The 19,598-nt window shown below is 45.0% G+C and overlaps 1 protein-coding gene across 4 annotated transcripts in view; it reads left to right on the top strand.

The window, feature by feature from the left end:
• MAST4 (microtubule associated serine/threonine kinase family member 4) overlaps positions 1 to 19,598 on the top strand; it is a 310,042-nt gene that overhangs the window by 18,779 nt on the left and 271,665 nt on the right. The window contains exon 1 of one of the 4 annotated variants that reach the window (XM_080677585.1): positions 18,340 to 18,376. The exons of the other annotated variants lie outside the window; for them this stretch is intronic. The gene's annotated coding sequence lies outside the window, so the exon portion shown is untranslated. Of the gene's footprint in view, positions 1 to 18,339; positions 18,377 to 19,598 lie in introns of those variants that run through there. 4 annotated transcript variants of the gene reach the window in all.

Below are 19,598 nucleotides of genomic sequence, written 5' to 3'. Positions count from 1 at the left end.
ATTTACTCCATTCTGCTTCCTACCCCTGTGGGAGCTTGAGGAAGCAGCAGAGCCTGAATCTGTTATCTGATCTTCACCAAGGAAACACCCTGTCCTCTGCTTGGAGCTGTCTGCCTCTCTGGACCCCTGCCCTTTGCTGCCTCCATCTCTCTCCTACATCCCACTTCCCTGCCCATCTCTGTCCTCCTCCTGGCCTTCCCCTCCTTCCTCTCCCCGCTGCCCCACCTTCCTTTTCTCTTCCCTTATATTTTTTTTATTTACTCCACCTTCTACTTTTTCAGAATTTATTTTGACTATTTTCCCCCCTAGAGAAGCAATTTTTTACTTAAACACCCAAGCCAGCATAAGGTGTCCCGTCTGCAGGTCCCTAGCATCTGCTCAGGTCCTATCACAATTGCCCATTCTCTTGTCTCTCTCCACACCCAGAGTCTGTAAACTTCTTGAGATTAACAAAGTGTCCTGTCCCCTGTTATATCCCAAATACAAGGTCAGACATGTGGTAAATGATTAATAAAGTTTATTTTCAAGGGTTAAGTTTCGGGTGATTTTGATTCTCTTTGTGTCTTTGAAGTGTTCTATTGTGAACCTGTCATGTATTATTTTTTATAATCAGAACAGAAAGTTTAGAAAGAAATATAATTTTATAAAAGCTGTGTGTGAAATAACGGAGAATCTGTCAAGGTCCATTCGGATGTTAATGGGGTCCTTGGCAAAAAGCATATTACCTCACAGGCCTGAGGCAATTACTTACAGTGGTTGCATCAGCCAGAATAAAGATGATGAGCTCTGGATCCCTGCCCCTGCACACCCTCTGACTCACTGCAGCACCCCAGGTAAAGACTCGGTCTGATTTGCCTTTGACTCTGTAACTCCTCCAGGGTTGCGGTGTGGAGATTTTCTGTAAAAAAAAAAAAAAAAGTGTTAGTTTTTCTTCACCAGCTCAGGCCTGGGGTGCTTAGAAATAGAGAATCATAGAATTTTAAGTCCAAGAGAGAAACCTTAGATGTAATCTAGCTTAATTCCTCCGTCTTTCGGCTAAGAACCCCGCGTTTCAGAGAAATGAAGTGACTGACCTGAAGTTATCGAAACAGCAACTATCAGGATCAAGGTGCTTTCATTCCTAGTCTGTGCACCCCGCCACACTATGCATAGCAAATGCTGGAGTTCTTTTCTGTGGCTGTGCTTGAACTTTTAAATACAGTCATACCTTGGAGATGGTGCGGGTTCTGTTCCAGATCACCACAGTGAAGCGCGTCGTAATCTTTTCGCTGGTAGACACTCTTGCCATCAAGTTATAAAAAGCGCAACATCCGTGAAGTGCAATAAAATGAGGCGTGCTTGCTATAACTTTTAAATAAGAAAGTCGTTCATGCCTAACAAAAATGATCCCATTTCAAAAAGTGCACTAATACCCGGGAGTGAGTCTTCTGATTTAAGGTAATTGTAGAAGCTGTCCCAAGTTGGGCCACCCCCTCATTTTCTAGCCTTTGAATAAATATGTATTCTTTTAACTGTTTAAATATACAGTTTAGGAAAGTGAAGCAAACTAAAACATCCCCAGGGGCTAGAAACATACGATACATGTATAAAGGCCACTAGGGGCCCATAAGGAGTGGTGGGGCCTGCGGTCAAACTGGAGAGCACATGTCCTGCCCAAAGTCATCAAATCGCATTTTCATTTGGAAATCCTAATAGGACTTATCTGTATTCTTTGATACTTGTGTCTGTGTTTCCTTTCAAATCTAGACCCTTAAATATATATATGGAGGGAGGGAAGGAGAGAGGGAGGAAGGGAGGGGTGGGGGAGAGAGAGGAGGGAGGAGAGATAGGAAGGGGGGGGGAGAGAGAGAGAGAGAGAGAGAGAGAGAGAGGGAGCAAACCCGTTTTAAGTCTTTTTTTTTTTTTTTTTAACATTGCTTCCAAGTGGGAAGAAACTTCTCTTGGAATGGGGAGAGGGTTGCTCTTGCCAGTAGAGGTTGCTTAGGCAGTTTTTATGCTCGGTGCAGGCTGAGCATTTCCCCATAGATGGTAATCTCAGTCTTCTGCCATTTAGAATGGTTAAAGTCATTCTAAAAACAAAGGAGATTTTAGCCCGGTAGTCCATCTTGGCCCTGCTGTGTGTGTGTGCATGTGTGTGTGTGTGTGTGTGCGTGTGTGTGTGTGTGTGTGTGTGTGCGCGCGTGTGTAAGAACCACAATCTTACCTATTTATTTATCTCACTATCTATATACATGTATCGATGGAAAGACTTAGTGGATAGGCTCTGAGAAGAGAAAAGCTGGTAGGGCACCCCCTTAACTAGGGTTTAATGGGAGAGTAGGCAGGGGCAGCCCGTCTAATTGATTAGCTGCCAGGCAATTTGAACCAACCGTTAGTTACAAATTTTTGTTACGCAAAATTTTACACCTGTGACCAGAGCCACGCGGATGCTGTGAGTGGCCTCGGTGTGTGCGCTCTGCGCTGGCCGCTGCCCTTACAGGACAGTTTAATTTGTGGGAGATGCTGTTTCAGCTTGCTGTCTCTTTCATTCCTTGGGACGTGACTCATTAGAGTCACCATTTTCTTACTGTTTGAAACCTGTGCTACACAGTTAGAAAGAACCCTCTTTGTGTTTATTGGCACCGCGTCACCCTGGGCTGTTACCGAGTGTGCGCTCCCCTCTGACAGGTCTCTTCAAATCATGTTATCTTGCTGCAGATTTCCTCCTGCACGTGGGCATGAATTAATTGCATAAAAATTCTTTTCAAGAGCAGTTTCCATATATACCCTCCCTTTGGACTGTTTTAGATTTGCTAAGTGGAACCTAATTTCATTGTATTGTTTATTTTTAGAGCTAGAGAGGTTCTGGAGAATTACCTGGTTTGAACGGCCTTGTTGTGTAGCCCAAAGAGGTTATCCAACACTAGCTAAACTCCTATTATTTTTAGTGAATAATGATTTCCATGAACAGTTTTAGTATTGGGTTCAATACAGTGAAATACTTTGAAAATACATAATAATAACCTCCCATAGAGTAATGGATGCCACCTAAATATTAGATGCTCTGCTAGACTCTTTATGTATATTAGCTCCAGTCCTCAAAATGGCCTGGCTAGGTATTATTAACCCCACTTTATAGAAGAGGAAACTGAGACTCAGAGGTGTTCAATAAATTGCCAGGACATCATACGGCTTGTCTGTGTGGACACAAACCTGTAGTTCTTTGGCTTCACCATTTATACTTATCCCCTATACAATGGTCTGGCCTTTTCTTATTCCAAAGTGGTTGGGCTGAAAAACATTTTGAATAGCTAGAATCCATTAATTTATGCTACTCCCCTCCCCCCAAATTAGAAACACGGTTAAATTTGTGTATAGAAGTTATCATTCCAGTGCAAATTCCCAAAGCTCATTGTGCGCTGTGAGTTTACAAAAGTTGCTGATATGTGTTAGCTTTCTCCAAAGGACACCCTAATAAGGTATAAACGATCTTCTTCCCACCCTGCCTAGAATTCCCATTATATTCCTTTGGGTGAGGGAGTGAAGGAACAGGTGGAAAATGTGCTGAGATGCAGAGGAAGAGTGCAGTGTCACTGCCTCTGAAACTGGAAAACGATGACATCCTCTTCTTCACAGTGTCTAGTGGGTGGCATCCCCTGGTTGGAGGCAAAGGGAGTCTAAGAGAGGGTGGCTAATACATCTCAAGTTCTTCTGTGATCCTCCCACCACTGTTCTGAATCTTCTATTCCATGGCCTTACGCCATGACTGGTGGACATCAAGGTATTGCTACTAATGGAAGTTGACATTTGCTCAAGCCATGGCTGGTTAAAGACGATCATAGGAATGGGAAGAGAAGAGAGGCCTGTTTGAAAAGGCTTCATAACCAGTGCGATAATTTAGTTAACATTCTCCCTGGAATGTTTAATTATTCTCCTCGCACCGTTTTGTTGGTACGTGTGCCTGTGTATGATTCCATTCGTAACTGAAGAATCATTCCCCCTTATCTTCCTTTTTGTGTGTAGCCCAGTGGTCATATTTCTTTTATATTTTCCTTGAACTGTGTGAGATACTGTGGGAAAGCTGATGTTATTTTTTTACATAAACAAATAGCACTAAAGAAATATTTTGTGAATAAGCAAGAGAATGCCCCTGCTTTTATCCGTTTGCTCTTCCCAATTAGTGTCATGTGAAAAGGAAAAGATCTGTCACAAAAGATGGAAGTCACAAATAAGTAATATTGTTCAGTGATGTTTAAGTGCTTATCCTGGATTTGCACAATGGTTACTGAGTCTCATCAGAGAGTAAGAGGAGAATGTAGACTTCCAAGTAGTTAAGCTGGAAAATATTACATAATGTTTGGACATAAAGTTTTCCAAATCACTGCTTCATGGGTTTTCTGCCTGTGGGAATAGTTTTTTAAATGAATGGAAGGAAAAGGCCCAATTCCTGTAAGAATTTTTGTGGTGAAGAAAATCAGAACTTGCTTCTAAATATGTAAGTTATGTTTTGAGTAGATGGAACAAACCTTCAGGTATCTTGCATTGAACACAAAATGTATTAATATAGCGAAGACATTTAGTTATATATTTAATAAACTACATATAAAGTCAGCAGACATTAAACATTTGTAATAAGTCATAGTTTAAAATAGGTTTGTGAGGTTGCATAAACAGGTTTGACAAAAAGTTGTGCAAGCTTGCCTTCTCCAAGAAGGTAGGGACAGTGTCTCCTTGAGGTTAGCTTTTGTATCTACACCACCTAGCCCGTAGTACATGCTTATTGAATGAGTTTGTGAAAGAACTAGAATTACACATCGATATGCTGTTTGGCACTTAACTATTTAAAAAATAGTAGAATCCGTGAATTAGAAAAAAATTCACTCTGAGCTGGATTAGGTGGCATTTGTCTCTTACTTTGCCTTCTCCTGAAAGCAGAGCTGGAGACAAGGACTTGGGGGCAAGTAGGAGGCATATGGAAGGGAAGCCATGAAAGATTGCTGCAATGATGTCACTTCACGGGGACCTCCTGAGACACATGCTCAACCAGCTGAACCCTCCCAGAACTGTCCACCTGAAGGACTTCCTGTAGGAAGGCTGAGCTTACCCACCGCCATCCTGTCCCCCAGTAGTTGGAAGTTGTCCATGAGCTATTAACTCCTCCTCACTCTAGGTCCAGCAGGTTCCCAGGGTCTCGGAGAATGCCTGCGGCTGAAGTATAAAAATGCATGTGGGTGTGATTGAGATGGGACACTGTTAGCACCAGCTTGGTCTGAGCTTGCTGCAGCTGAGGTTGATGTCAGGGGGCGGGGGTGGGAGGGGGTGGGGAATGAGATTTAGGTTATTTTCTTTATTTTTTTCCTCTTGAAGGAAAGGCAAGTGAGATATTGATCTTAGTTTTGAAGAGTTACTAATTGCCCTCACATGTGCCAGTCAATGTCAGTGCTGTCTGGAGGACAAGATTAGAAATTCCTGTGTGTTGTCTTCATCAGGAAGACACATAATGGCTGATTGCCTTCCTGATTTTAAATCTCATTTTCTTTGTATCTGATTTTGAATCAAACACTGTGCATTTGCACAAAGATGGCCCTTATGCCCATGTTATTGTAGGACGATCTTTGGATTGTGCTTCAAGTGTTGATCTAGACAAGAATCATGGTAACACATTACATGACCAGCTGTTAAATGTGGTCTTTTAAAAATGTGAAACTTTCATAACAATACTGGAAAGTATAGGGAATGATATACCAAATACCTGTATACCTGACATCTAGAGTTAGGAAATGTTTTGTCATTTTTCTTCAGACAGTATTTTTTAATGAAAGCAATTGAACATAGTAACAAGGGTGTGTGTGTGTGTGTGTGTGTGTGTGTGTGTGTGTGTGTTTAACATAAGAAATATAACATGACTGAAAACTCATCCTAGAACTTTTTTCCTCATCCATGTTCCCTCCCATGTTTTTGGCTCTCTGAGAATTAGACAGTCATGCAATAAGGTTTTGCATGTTTTTTATAAAGTATCCCGGCTCGCCCTGGCCAGTGTGGTTGAGCATTGTTCTGTGAACCAAGAAGGTCGCCGGGTTCGATTCCCAGTCAAAGCATGTGCCCTGGTTATGGGCTCAATTCCGGAGGTGGGTGTGCAGGAGGCAGCTGATTGATGTGTTTTTCTCGCATTGGTGTTTCTCTATATACACCCCCCTCTCCCTTCTTCTCTCCTTAAAATAGATAAGAACACATTTTTTTTTTAAAAAGAAATAAAATATCTCAGCACATTGAGGTCACTGAACTTAAAAAGCCAAGTTGATCAGCTACCTTGAAAAAGTGGTTCAATATATATTATTATTGCTCAATTAAGACCAGTGAGAGGCTCTTTGGGGTAGTGGTTGAAAGCACGGACTCTGTGGCCAGTCTTGCCTGGATATGAATCTCAGCTCCACTTCTTACCAGTTCTGTGACTTAAGACACATTTTTTAATGTCTTTATTCCTTTATTTTCTCATCCATAAAATGGAGATAATAATAGTGCTCATTTCATAAAGCTGTCATGAGGTTAACTTAGTTAATACATGTAATGTGCACTAGAGCCCAGCACACAGTAAGGCTATATACAACTGCTGCTTATTTAAAAACTCATTCATAAGAACATTTACTCTCCTCTAAGGACCTTGCAATTTGATTGAGACAATAACATCTGCTACACTGGTTTGTTCCTGTTACACAAGGAAAGAGGTTCATCTGCCTTAGGACCCAGCAATTCCACTTCTGGTTATATATCTGAAGAACCCAAAATATTAATTCAAAAGAACATATGCATCCCTATGTTCATTGCAGCATTATTTATAATAGTCAAGCTCTAGAAGCAACCCAAGTTCCCACCAGTAGACAAGTGGATAAAAAGTGGTGGTACAAATGTACAATGGAATATTACTCGACTGCAAAAAAGAATGAAATCTTACAATTTGTGGCAGCATGGATGAACCTAGAGGGTATTATGCTAGTGTAATAAGTCTGTCAGAGAAACAAGTACCATAAGATTTCACTTATATGTGAATCTAAAGAACAATATAAATGAACAACAACAAGAAAAACCTGAAACAGACTCATAGATACAGAGAACAGACTGATGGTTGCCAGAGGGGAGGGGAGTTGGTGGACTGGGTGAAAAAGGTGACAGGATTGAGAAATCAGATTGGTAGTTACAGAATAGTCATGGGGATGTAAAGAACAGCATAGAGAATATAGTTAATAATATTGCAATAACTATATATGGTGCCAGGTAGGTACTGGAAATATTCAGGGAACACTTTATGAAGTATATGATTGTCTGGCCACTGTGCTATACACCTGAAACTAATACGAAATAATCTATATATATAAAAGCCCAGTGACCGGAATGACGGAACGACCGGTCACTATGATGTACACTGCAGTGGCCAACCAGCTCAGTTGGGGCCCTGATTGCCCCCCCAACCTCCCACGGCCCCTCCCCTCAGCCAACCTGGCCCCCGATCAGCCCCCCACCCCCGATCAGGGATGGGGCCAGCCGGCCAACTGCCTGTGGCCCTTTCCCTCCCCCCCGCCCCCCCCCCCCCCGCCAGCCGGCCCGGCCCCAATCAGCCCCCATAGGGGCAGGCCAGCCAGACCCCAACTATGCATGAATTCATGCACCGGGCCTCTAGTATTGAATATAAACAAAAAGTGCATATGCGGCAGGACAAGAAGAAATAAATGGGATAAAAAAAATAAAAAGAAAAAAGAGGTTCGCATTTATAGAAGTGTGGCTCATAGTGGGAAGTCACAGAGTACCTCTCATTCCCCTGGGAGTGTTTAGGCTGAAGTAGTCCTTCAAGATTACGTATGAAGGAGTTAAAGACAAAAGTCTTACGAGGTTTCTTTAAATATCTGTTTCAGCTGCATAAGATTAGCACATTTTTTCTTGGCAAGGAGCACCTTTTCCTTCTCTGCTGGAGTAGCTTTTCGTCAGCAGCCTTTCTTGTTTTTCTTCCCCACACTTCCTCTGCTTCTCTCTGTCATCTGTCCTCCTTCCATGCCCCACGTTTCCGCACTTCCCTCCCACCACTTCCCCATCCTCTGACAAAACACATAAAAATAAAAAAATCCCTAGTTCGCTGATTGTGGAGCCCGCTTCCTTCCTATTTTGCATTCCCCTGGGCAGACGTCTGGGACAATCGCGTGGAAGGCACGGCAGCCTGGGAAAGTCACTGTGTCACTGGAAGGCCAAGCTCCATCATGCGGTCAGACGCAGGGCCGGCTCACTGAGGCAGTGCGGGGCCTGCAGGCTGCTCTGAGGCGGCTATGCGGCCATCTGCCTCCAGTCTGTTGTCACTGCTCAGTTCTTTTCAGAGAGGTTAGTTAGCCCAGGATTTGCTTTACAATTAGAGGTACCTCTTGGATGCTTTTGTTACATGGGATTTTTATTTTTTTTTTATGTTAGAACAGAGGATCTGAGCCATGGGTCGCCCCCACACAGCCCGGAACTCCCGGGTTGGATCTAGGCTCCATTGCTATGTTCATTTACAAATGGAGAAAATGCTCTAAGTCCTCCAGAAGTCAGCTATGTGGAGTCTAGAACTAGCAGTGTGAAGTGGGCCAGTGTCAGAGGTGCTATGTATAAATCAGCAGTTACTGTGCGCCACCTCCTTACTGCGGGCATGCGCTGAATATGGTATAGGTGTCATTTTATCTTACAACCCCACAGAGGTAGCTGTTCTTCTACCCATTTTACAGATGCAAACATCTGTGGTTCTTTTGGACCTTTTCCATGATGATAGCATGCCTTCACGCTGTGCATACTCCCAGGGCAGAGCCCAGCAGTGGAACTACTGTGGAGAGACCAGAGAGCAATGTTTCACAGTCTCCACATACAGGTCTGTCTTGGTGAGACTGGAAGATGAAATTGTAGAATTGAACATGAGGATGGTTCTGTTTGTACCTGCCTAACAGGGTCTTGTCTTCTAAGCATCTACAGCCTTACAGAGTGGGAGTAACAAGACAGCCTTTCATCTGTATACCCCACCCGAGAATGTACAGTGATCATGCTGGTGGGAAGGACAGCGCTGTCACTGTCCTGTGGGCTAGCAGTGTTGTATCAGGTGGTCATCATGATTGGGGTGTGTTTGTCGGACTTGATCTGTTTCACAACTGCAAGGTGACAGAGAGGCCATTTGACAACATCCTGCCCATATCGGCAGAGCCAGGCCTCCCCCCATTGCTGGGACGCTGGCCATTTCCCCGGATGCCTGCTGGAATAGGTGAAACAAATCAGAGCAGCTTGGCGGGCGACAGTGCAGCCCTTGCCGCATTTGAACCCCAAGAAGTCTAATTATTAGAGCTGTATTACTTGCCGGCAATAATTTGCTTTGGGTACATCTCGGAGTTATGTTGAAAATTTTATTTTGCCTTCAGAAAATTGGTAAAACTTTAAATTCTACCCTTCCCCAGATTTTCCTGTGGAAAATTGGTTTTCTTAATTTAGCTATCTTGTAATTTTTCTCATTACAAAATGTGTGGCGTGTGATATCATTAGATTTTTTTTTTCTAAATTGGAGTGACTTAAGTGGGCTGACATATGTGCTGCAGTATAATTGTGCTGTGTTTTTGGAGCTCAAGTCAGTAATTACATCCATAAACTTATTGTCTATGGTAAAATATGTTAACTGGTCTCTGACATAAAATTCATTAATTTGAATCAATATATAATGTTCTGAAATGCTCTAACAAAGGATCAATGACTAATGGGTATGATCTAGTCCAAGACCCAAACTTACTTTATGAACAGCAGTAAACATAAACATTGTCTAAATAGGAAGTCAATACTATGATTCCCAAAACACACATATTATGGAGCCTACAAGAAATTTGAACTATGACATGAGCTCAATAATTGCATTCACTCATTTTTAAAACCGGGTATCCTGAATATGTTTGATCTTTGCAATTCTGGGCTACCTTTCAGAAAGGGTCTTGGAACGGTAACCCCTCAAATGCATCATGCTAGATGCGGATGCTGAGGTCCGGGAGGTTGGGGTGAGGAGGAGCCTGGCCCTCAGTGAGGTCTCCTTTGCTCCCTATACCTCAGGTAGTCCCAGAGCTACCTTCTCCATGGAATCATGGTGGGCTCCATGCAGACTGGCTTTCTACCTTCCTCATGTGGACCAAACACTTTAAAAGGCAAATTGAAATGTACCTGGGTTGAGAAGTAAATTTGAATTCAAAGTAAGAATTTCATCAGGAATCCAATCCCAAGATTTTATTTTGACTTGAGATTGCAAAGCTACCCAAATTACATTGAAGCGAAACCTTGAAGAAAGAAAACCCCATCATTAGCTAAGTGGTGCTTCACAGAGGATATCTAGCTCACCCCTCAGCATTTCTGGGAAGCAGGAGCTGGAGAAGAAAATACTTTGTGGCCTCTTTGCTCGAATTGTTTGCCTCTCCTCTCATCATACTAATGTGTGGATCCGACTCGGTACGGCAAGGGCGGTTTCAGGTGGAACAGCACATGCTGTTTCAGAAGTGGGACTGAGCAAAGAAGGGAAAAGGGAAGCCGTTCCTGTGGTTGCTGCTGTTAACTTTGGCTCAGTGATCTGTGGGTACCTAATATCTTCCATGACCTCCAATCACTTTGCTCCTTTCCCCATACCCGCCTCTCTCTGTCTCTCTTTTCCCTCTTCCTCTCCTTCCTGGCCTGCCTCTCTCCCTCCTCTCCTCCCCCCTCTCCCTTCATCAGTTCTCTTCCTTCCTCTGTCTTCCCTTCCCTGGGTGAAAGGTGGTGCCCTTTCCTGGAGAACACTGAGGAAGGCAGATTTAGGGGGCAAAGGTCAAGAATTGGCTCATGGGCATGTGACATTTGCAATCTCTGTTTGACATCTCAGAGTAGACAGTTGGAATTGAGGGGGAGATGTTATCGCAGAACCATAAATGCCAGGTTATGGTGACGCCCCTTCTCCTCCCCGCCCCCCCTCCCCCCAAAGAAAAACCAACCAAACAAGCAAAACAGAACTGCAGAGCCTGGGCTGCTCACTCCCACGGTCCGCACTGGCATGGCCTAGACGCCACTGGATGCCACTGGGCTGCTCACTCCCACGGTCCGCACTGGCATGGCCTAGACGCCACTGGGTGCCACTGGGCTGCTCACTCCCACGGTCCGCACTGGCATGGCCTAGACGCCACTGGGTGCCACTGGGCTGCTCACTCCCACGGTCCGCACTGGCATGGCCTAGACGCCACTGGGTGCCACTGGGCTGCTCACTCCCACGGTCCGCACTGGCATGGCCTAGACGCCACTGGGTGCCACTGGGCTGCTCACTCCCACGGTCCGCACTGGCATGGCATAGACGCCACTGGGTGCCACTGGGCTGCTCACTCCCACGGTCCGCCACTGGCATGGCATAGACACCACTAGGCTGCTCACTCCCATGGTCCGCACTGGCATGGCATAGACGCCACTGGGCTGCTCACTCCCACGGTCCGCACTGGCATGGCCTAGACGCCACTGGGTGCCACTGGGCTGCTCACTCCCACGGTCCGCACTGGCATGGCATAGACGCCACTGGGTGCCACTGGGCTGCTCACTCCCACGGTCCGCACTGGCATGGCATAGACACCACTGGGCTGCTCACTCCCACGGTCCGCACTGGCATGGCATAGACGCCACTGGGTGCCACTGGGCTGCTCACTCCCACGGTCCGCCACTGGCATGGCATAGACACCACTAGGCTGCTCACTCCCATGGTCCGCACTGGCATGGCATAGACGCCACTGGGCTGCTCACTCCCACGGTCCGCACTGGCATGGCCTAGACGCCACTGGGTGCCACTGGGCTGCTCACTCCCACGGTCCGCACTGGCATGGCCTAGACGCCACTGGATGCCCCTGGGCTGCTCACTCCCACGGTCCGCACTGGCATGGCATAGACGCCACTGGATGCCCCTGGGCTGCTCACTCCCACGGTCCGCACTGGCATGGCATAGACGCCACTGGATGCCCCTGGGCTGCTCACTCCCACGGTCCGCACTGGCATGGCATAGACGCCACTGGATGCCCCTGGGCTGCTCACTCCCACGGTCCGCACTGGCATGGCATAGACGCCACTGGATGCCCCTGGGCTGCTCACTCCCACGGTCCGCCACTGGCATGGCATAGACACCACTGGATGCCCCTGGGCTGCTCACTCCCACGGTCTGCACTGGCATGGCATAGACGCCACTGGATGCCCCTGGGCTGCTCACTCCCACGGTCCGCACTGGCATGGCATAGACACCACTGGATGCCACTGGGCTGCTCACTCCCACGGTCCGCACTGGCATGGCCTAGACGCCACTGGGTGCCACTGGGCTGCTCACTCCCACGGTCCGCCACTGGCATGGCATAAACGCCACTGGGCTGCTCACTCCCACGGTCTGCACTGGCATGGCCTAGATGCCACTGGGCTGCTCACTCCCACGGTCCGCACTGGCATGGCATAGACGCCACTGGGTGCCACTGGGCTGCTCACTCCCACGGTCTGCACTGGCATGGCATAGACGCCACTGGGTGCCACTGGGCTGCTCACTCCCACGGTCCGCACTGGCATGGCATAGACGCCACTGGATGCCACTGGGCTGCTCATTCCCACGGTCCGCACTGGCATGGCATAGACGCCACTGGATGCCACTGGGCTGCTCACGCCCACGGTCTGCACTGGCATGGCATAGACGCCACTGGGCTGCTCACGCCCACGGTCCGCACTGGCATGGCCTAGACGCCACTGGGCTGCTCACTCCCACGGTCCGCACTGGCATGGCATAGACGCCACTGGGCTGCTCACTCCCACGGTCTGCACTGGCATGGCATAGACGCCACTGGGCTGCTCACTCCCACCGTCCGCACTGGCATGGCATAGATGCCACTGGATGCCCCTGGGCTGCTCACTCCCACGGTCCACACTGGCATGGCCTACCAGCCGTGGGCAAACTACGGCCCGCGGGCCAGATCCGGCCCGTTCGGCTGTTCTATCGGGCCCTTGGAGCGGAAAGAGCGGAGGGTTCTCTTGCTCTCCCCTTCGCTCCTTTACTTTGAATTTATATTAGTTCACACAAACACTCCATCCATGCTTTTGTTCCGGCCCTCCGGTCCAGTTTAAGAACCCATTGTGGCCCTCGAGTCAAAAAGTTTGCCCACCCCTGGCTAGACGCCACTGGATATCACGGATGACTCTGGTCATACACAGATACTGTTATTTAGCGTTTAACATATAAACATGTAAGTGGCACAACAAAGCCATGATTTCAAGAGGTCATCATTAAGATGAAAGTATTTTAAGTTTTTTTTTTTTTAAATGGAGAAATCTTTTAAAATAAATTAAGAAAAGAATCGTATACATAGTAGATGTAATAGTTCACATACTATATGGATATGGGGGAAATGAATAAGGCAATGACTGAGGTTTGGGACACAACCTAAAGCATTTGTAAGGGGTTTCTAGGTGACTCCTGTGTCATCACAGTTTAAGAACCATTTCCGGGGTGTGGCTTTATAGCTGCACGTCAAATCTTCCATTTTTTTCGGGGGAGAACAGCATTTGTTTAAGGAGGAGCTGGCCTGGATTAGAATGTAAAGTGCGTTGCTGGCAGTATTGGCGACTACACTTTCACGATGTGGAATATGTTTCTCACCGAGCATCTGCCTGAGAAAAGCTAGGAAGCCACTGTGTCAGGGTTTGCATTGCGAGGTGGGTGTTCCTTCCAGACCCAATTTTGGTGACTCTCCTCTGAGGCAACTTGAAAAACCTGGGTGTGAAAGGAGACAAGAAAAAATTATGTACTTGCATCTTTACAATGTTACTAATTATGAAGGCTTCCTAAATTATTGTATGATTAGTTCCATGGGTTTTAGAAGCCTATGATGTTATCCCCGAAAATGTGCTCTACCTTCTAAATGGCACATTTCTTCCTTATTCATTTGGGTTTCTGATTCCTGTTTTGATATCCTTGGTAATTGTTAAATCTCCTCAGCTTGTGAATACTTTCAAATAATTTATCTTGGCTTCGAATGGTCCTAGATTGCTTTACTGATGCACGAGGTGGGGGTTGAAATATATATGATAGACAAAAGTATGTCTAAGAGTTGGGTGAAAAGCTGTATTTTTATCTGAGAATGCATGTGATTCTTTTCAGAATTGAAACTCTTCCTTCCTTCCTTCCTTCCTTCCTTCCTTCCTTCCTTCCTTCCTTCCTTCCTTCCTCCCTCCCTCCCTCCCTCCCTCCCTCCCTCCCTCCCTCCCTCCCTCTCTCTCTCTCTCTCTCTCTCTCTCTCTCTCTTTCTTTCTTTTCTTATGTTAAAATCTCTAGACTGGAAAAGTCTAATGGCAGATTTAAAAATAATAATGGGACCAATGCCAAAATTATGGATAAACTTAGTTTTAAATTTTCCGTGTGACTCTGATTTTGAGATAAAGTAATGTATACCTGATTTAAAGAATTAGGCTTTTAAATAATCTGATGTCAGCCACTAAAGTCATTGGGCACCCATTATTTCACACCTGATATATTGTTTTCCACAAAGCATTCTTATAAATATGCTTATGTGATGCAAATTAAGCTAAAGTACTATGCTATCAGATCTGTATTGTTTAGGGAGCAATAATTTCTTTAAAAAGTATGATCTGCAGTGTTAAGGGATGTCTATAGTTTCTAAAGTGACTTACAAAACAGGGGAGGGCTTGATGAAAGCATTTACATGGAGATGAAATATCTCTCATTAAATTTCCAGATTTGCACATGTCAACACTCCTTTTGTCATCTTTTAATAGTTTATTTACATAATTGAAGGCTGCTGCTTTTATTAGTGGTGGTTATCACAGCAAAATGATTTTGGTTGAGTAGACCTTAGCAGTCTACAGTAGGTCCTCGGGTTACATCGGAGATCCGTTCCTACGGCGCGACGTAGCGCGATTTTTGCCGTAAGTTGGAACCCACCTACATAAGCACCTACGTCACACACATGGAGCACACACACAGCAGTAACAAAGTGAAACAGTAAAAGAAAATTAAAAGAAAGATAACAGTTCCTGACCTTTACTTGTGGTAAATAAATAATAAACATAAAGCACATATGTACATACGTCGAAATGAGGGTCCTTTTTTTATATATATATATAAATAAATGGGAGATGGCGACTTACCACGAAAAGAGGTACGTCAAGTCCGACATAACCACAGGACTGCCTGCCATGTGCTGCCTTTTCCACAAAAGTAATGGGGAGAAATCCAACCCTCCTGTCCCACCTGCACCTCTAGTAGTAAAGGAGCGCTATTTGCATATGTAAATAAGCCATTCAGTGGGGGCCCACCCAGGTCTTTAATCTGTTTTTTGCTGATGTTGATGGCATTAGCCCGCAGGTAACTGGTACCGGGAGACTGAGGTCTCAGTCTGGAATGCCTGATTCCAGAATCTGAAGGCTAGCTGTCCTTTAGGGGGAGAAATGGATTCTTGTCACTAAGAATTTGGGAAAAGAAATCGAAGGCACAAATTTTGTCTTTAGTGTTGGCCTGAGTGATAGAATTTAATGTTTTTCTTGAGCATGGAAAAGTATATGTACAGATTTGTTTTACAGGGACATTGGTTTCCTGCAATACCATGTATGAGAACTGTTTGCTTTTCTAAAACTGGAAAGGATTTGATAATTGAGCTGATGGAGCTGACTGTGTATGCTCAGAGATGCATTGTTTGTCCTTCCCCCGCCCAGGGCCTTGATGTGTCAGGGAATCTGGCTGCTAACAAGACAGGAAAGGGAAAGGGAAAGCTTTTAATAAATTAAGGTCTCTCTAAAGTGAAGAAGCAGGCATGTCCAACTTCTAATGAATTAAATTCTTCTCCAGGGTTTCTATCCGGGACCTTGCTGTGTACGCCTTTGCACAAAGCCTCAGCAGCATCAAACTAAGTAGAATACCGGAGCCACGGACCACTACCACCCTCTTTTCCTACAATAAGCTACAATGTGACTGTTTTATTTACAATTCAGATTGTTTTAAGAAATGAGTCACATGAAGAAAAGCTTGCTGTGAGCTATTCCCAGTTCCTTTATTTTCACTCCCTGGGCAATTCATTAAAATGACATTAACCTTCCAGGCTGTTCTTTGGTTTCTATTAAGATGTATTACTGGAATCTGTGTAAATATATTGATTATTTCAGAGACCTATTTGTTCATCAAAAGCTGACTATTACAGATTTATTGTACTTGATAGTAAATGAGTTAAAACAGAGATCAGGTTTCAAAAACCCCCTCTCCTCCCTTGATGGGTGTGCTGCTCTCATTACACCAGCCTTCCCCATGCTGGGGGTTGAAGATTCAGATTCTGGGTTTAATATCAACATCTGTCTCCTGCTGAGTTCATGGTGCAATTAGCTAATTAAAATAAAATAACATTTTCACCTTGGAGTCTGAAAAAGAGCAATAAACCACAGGTCCAGGATTTAGTTAATTTGCGCATTGACTGTAATTGTGTATTTAACGCTGAAATTAATTTTTTTCCTGAAGAGCGGAGCCTGGCACTGTGCATTGGAACTCTTACATGGCTTGTGATCATTCCAGAGGGACTTAATAAGGGTGGATAGTTCTCCAGATACGTTTAATGAGAGTAATTATTTATTTACATCTCACTTTCTTTAGGGAATAAAAAGCACTAAAACCACTTTCTGACAGACCATTAAATTTAAAGGAGAATTTTCAGATCAAGCCAAATAATCTCTGATTTTTTCTTTTCTTTTCTTTTCTTTTTTGAGAAGCTATTTCTTATGTAAAAACAATTGATTGTATGGAATGGGAGGTCCTCCTCACTTTTTTGTTTGGTTTTGTTTGGCCAGGTATTCAGCGAATTAATGAGCACCATTTCTACCATTAAAGCTCTGATACATTTTCTAGGTCAGCTGAACTTTAAGACTCTTTTCTGGCTTTCTTCCTTCCTTCCTTTCTTTCTTTCTTTCTTTCTTTCTTTCTTTCTTTCTTTCTTCCTTTCTTTTTTTTCAGAAGAGGGTAGGGAAAGAATGCATGTTGGCAGGACAGTTACTAGGAAAATATAATACTTGCAATCTGCTACTTATGACATTTCCTTTTTGAAAGGTAAGCATTATACTTTGGACAGCGAAGCAGTGATTGTTGGCAATTCAAGTAGGTGTGATTGATCCATGTCTTAAAAGTAATAGAGCTGTTATTCTAGCGGAGGAAAATACTTCTTAGTATTATAATGTAGACATTGCTTTTTACCTGATAGAGGGTCTCTCACTGTCTGTCAGCACACAGCCAAGCAGATGCTAAGCTCATCTGAGGGCCTTTGGCTACCTGTGTTGTCTCTCACGTGGTCCACAGGTTTAAGCCCCCAGGGGATTTCTGAAATATCTCTGGTGCTTTCATCTCCTCATGCTCACAGTGGACAGTGCTTGCTTCTTAAATCCTTCTTAAAAACTTTGAAAGATGGAGAAGTGAAACACTCTGTATCATTTATGGAGACCCCAAATTTCCCCTTTAAAATGTAATTCCTTGTGTGTGGGGTTTTTTTCTTCTTCTTTTTTCTGTGTGTGTATGTGTGTGTGTCTTTGACATGGAGTAATGGGGAGGTGTCACATCTTTCTTTGTGATCCATTTGTCACACACACAGAAATTAGTAGGATTGGACTAACCTTCTGTAGTTTAAGTTATAAACTTAAGCCTAAATCTCTGTTTGAACCAGTAAAATTTAATTGCATTTAGGGGCAGAGGTTTTGGCAGCTACCACACAGCAGGAATTCTGCCAGGATGCTGGAGAAAGGAACTTCCAAGGCAGGAGATTTCTTTTCATGGCTTCAGGGAAAACTGTGATTTGTTTTTTGATGTCCAAATGCGTGACAAGTCTAACTATGAATGCCCCCCCCCCCCATGCCTTCTATGATTCTTGTAAGATGGACTTCATGTTCAGGCAAATCATGTTCCAGTTTTCCCTTATCCTTGAAATATCATTAGAGACACTATCAGATGACAAAAAAAAAAAAAATGAAGATTTGGTGGGAACTGCTTTATTACTGGGCTCTGTCCATGGCTTTATCACACACCTGCATATACAAGGCTGTTTTTAACAAAATGACTACACATGGCATGTGCTTTGTGGAGGGGGGGTGGCATGTACTTTGTGGGGGGGCGCTATCATGTGTTTTTATTATTAGATTTTAGCTAAACAAAGTACAGTGGTGTTAAACGCTGTCCCTCTCCCTTTTCTGGCCATTTCCCATCATCCCCCACCCCACTACTCCCTCCCACCTCTCACTCATCCCCATCGTCACTCACTGTCAGGAAGGGCAGCCTCCGAAGAACCACTTCAACTCAGCCCGACATCGACAGAGACTAGTGGACCCTGCGGCTTCAAAAGTGAGTGTGTCCCGCGCCCGGCGGCGGGGGTGCATGGCCACGCGGTCCCTCTGCGGAAAATGGGGATGCGGCTTTATTGTGGCCGCGTTTGCTGGTTTCTGTGATGTAGGGACTCCCACGGGGGCCAACTTCAAGGAGCAGTGGGAGGACACTGAATCGGTGCTGGGAAGAGATGCTCAGCAGAGCGCTATTCATACTTCCCCCATATAGATACAGCTGATGTAAACACCAGTGAAATGTAGCAAAATAATGAAGGTAATACATTTTGACTGTTACCTTTGATTGCAACATAATGTATTTAATTGTAAGTGTAGGTATTTTCAATCAAGAATAATGACTGTGGCTTGTAAAAATACCCCTACGGTTTACTGAGCTGGGGCGGGTCCGCTCCAGTGCAGCTGTGGTGTGTGTTACCTATCCGTTACGTATTTGTTGAGAATAGTCTTAAGCCAGTTTGGTCATGTCCACGCTTTCATTCTGTTTGACAAATAGCAATAGCCACAGAAAGGTTTGGGGCAAGGTTTTGCTAATCCCACATGGTACTAGTAAGTTGTAGGCCAGCTATGCGGACTTTTATGAAGCAAACATTTGTTAGCAAAGAGACACAAAGCATTCCTGCAGCCTGTCCCCTAAACTCCCCGACACCCCTGCTCTCTGGCCTTGGAAGTGCCCTAGTCCAGCAGTCGCCAACCGGTGGTCCGTGAGGTCTGAAAGGTTGGTGACCGCTGCAGTCTAGTCAGACCTTTTGGGAAAGTTCCCCTCAAGGTGGATCACCTGGCAACTCTCCAGAGGTGGGGCTCTCACCGTTAAAGCCAGTGCATCATGCTCTCCTCTGACCCAAGGACCTTTGGACCGTGGGTGCCCGTCCACATTACAGGCCTCCCTAGAACCTTAGGCCCTTCTTCATTCAAGGGTGAAGAATGTCTCTAAAGTGATTTTGCCAGTTCGCTTCCCTTAAATACCACTCGTTTCAACAATGAAAGCCTGTTTTTAATATCCATCATGCTGACTATGAAGCCACAGATTTTGATTTCAGCAAAGAAAGTTCATTTCAGAGTGGCAGTTAGACTGAGAGATAGCTTCATCTGAGGTAAGGCGGGTTGACTCCCCTGGGGGAGTAAATTCAGATCGAGCCCCCTGACTGTGTATAGAATATCATTTTAACTAATACATAGTGCAATTGACCCTTGAACAATGCAAGGGTTAGGGGCACTGACCCCAT

This window comes from Plecotus auritus (assembly GCF_963455305.1).
Source record: "Plecotus auritus genome assembly, chromosome: 7".
Classification (NCBI taxonomy): domain Eukaryota; kingdom Metazoa; phylum Chordata; class Mammalia; order Chiroptera; family Vespertilionidae; genus Plecotus; species Plecotus auritus.
This window is presented reverse-complemented; position numbering and strand designations above follow the sequence as displayed.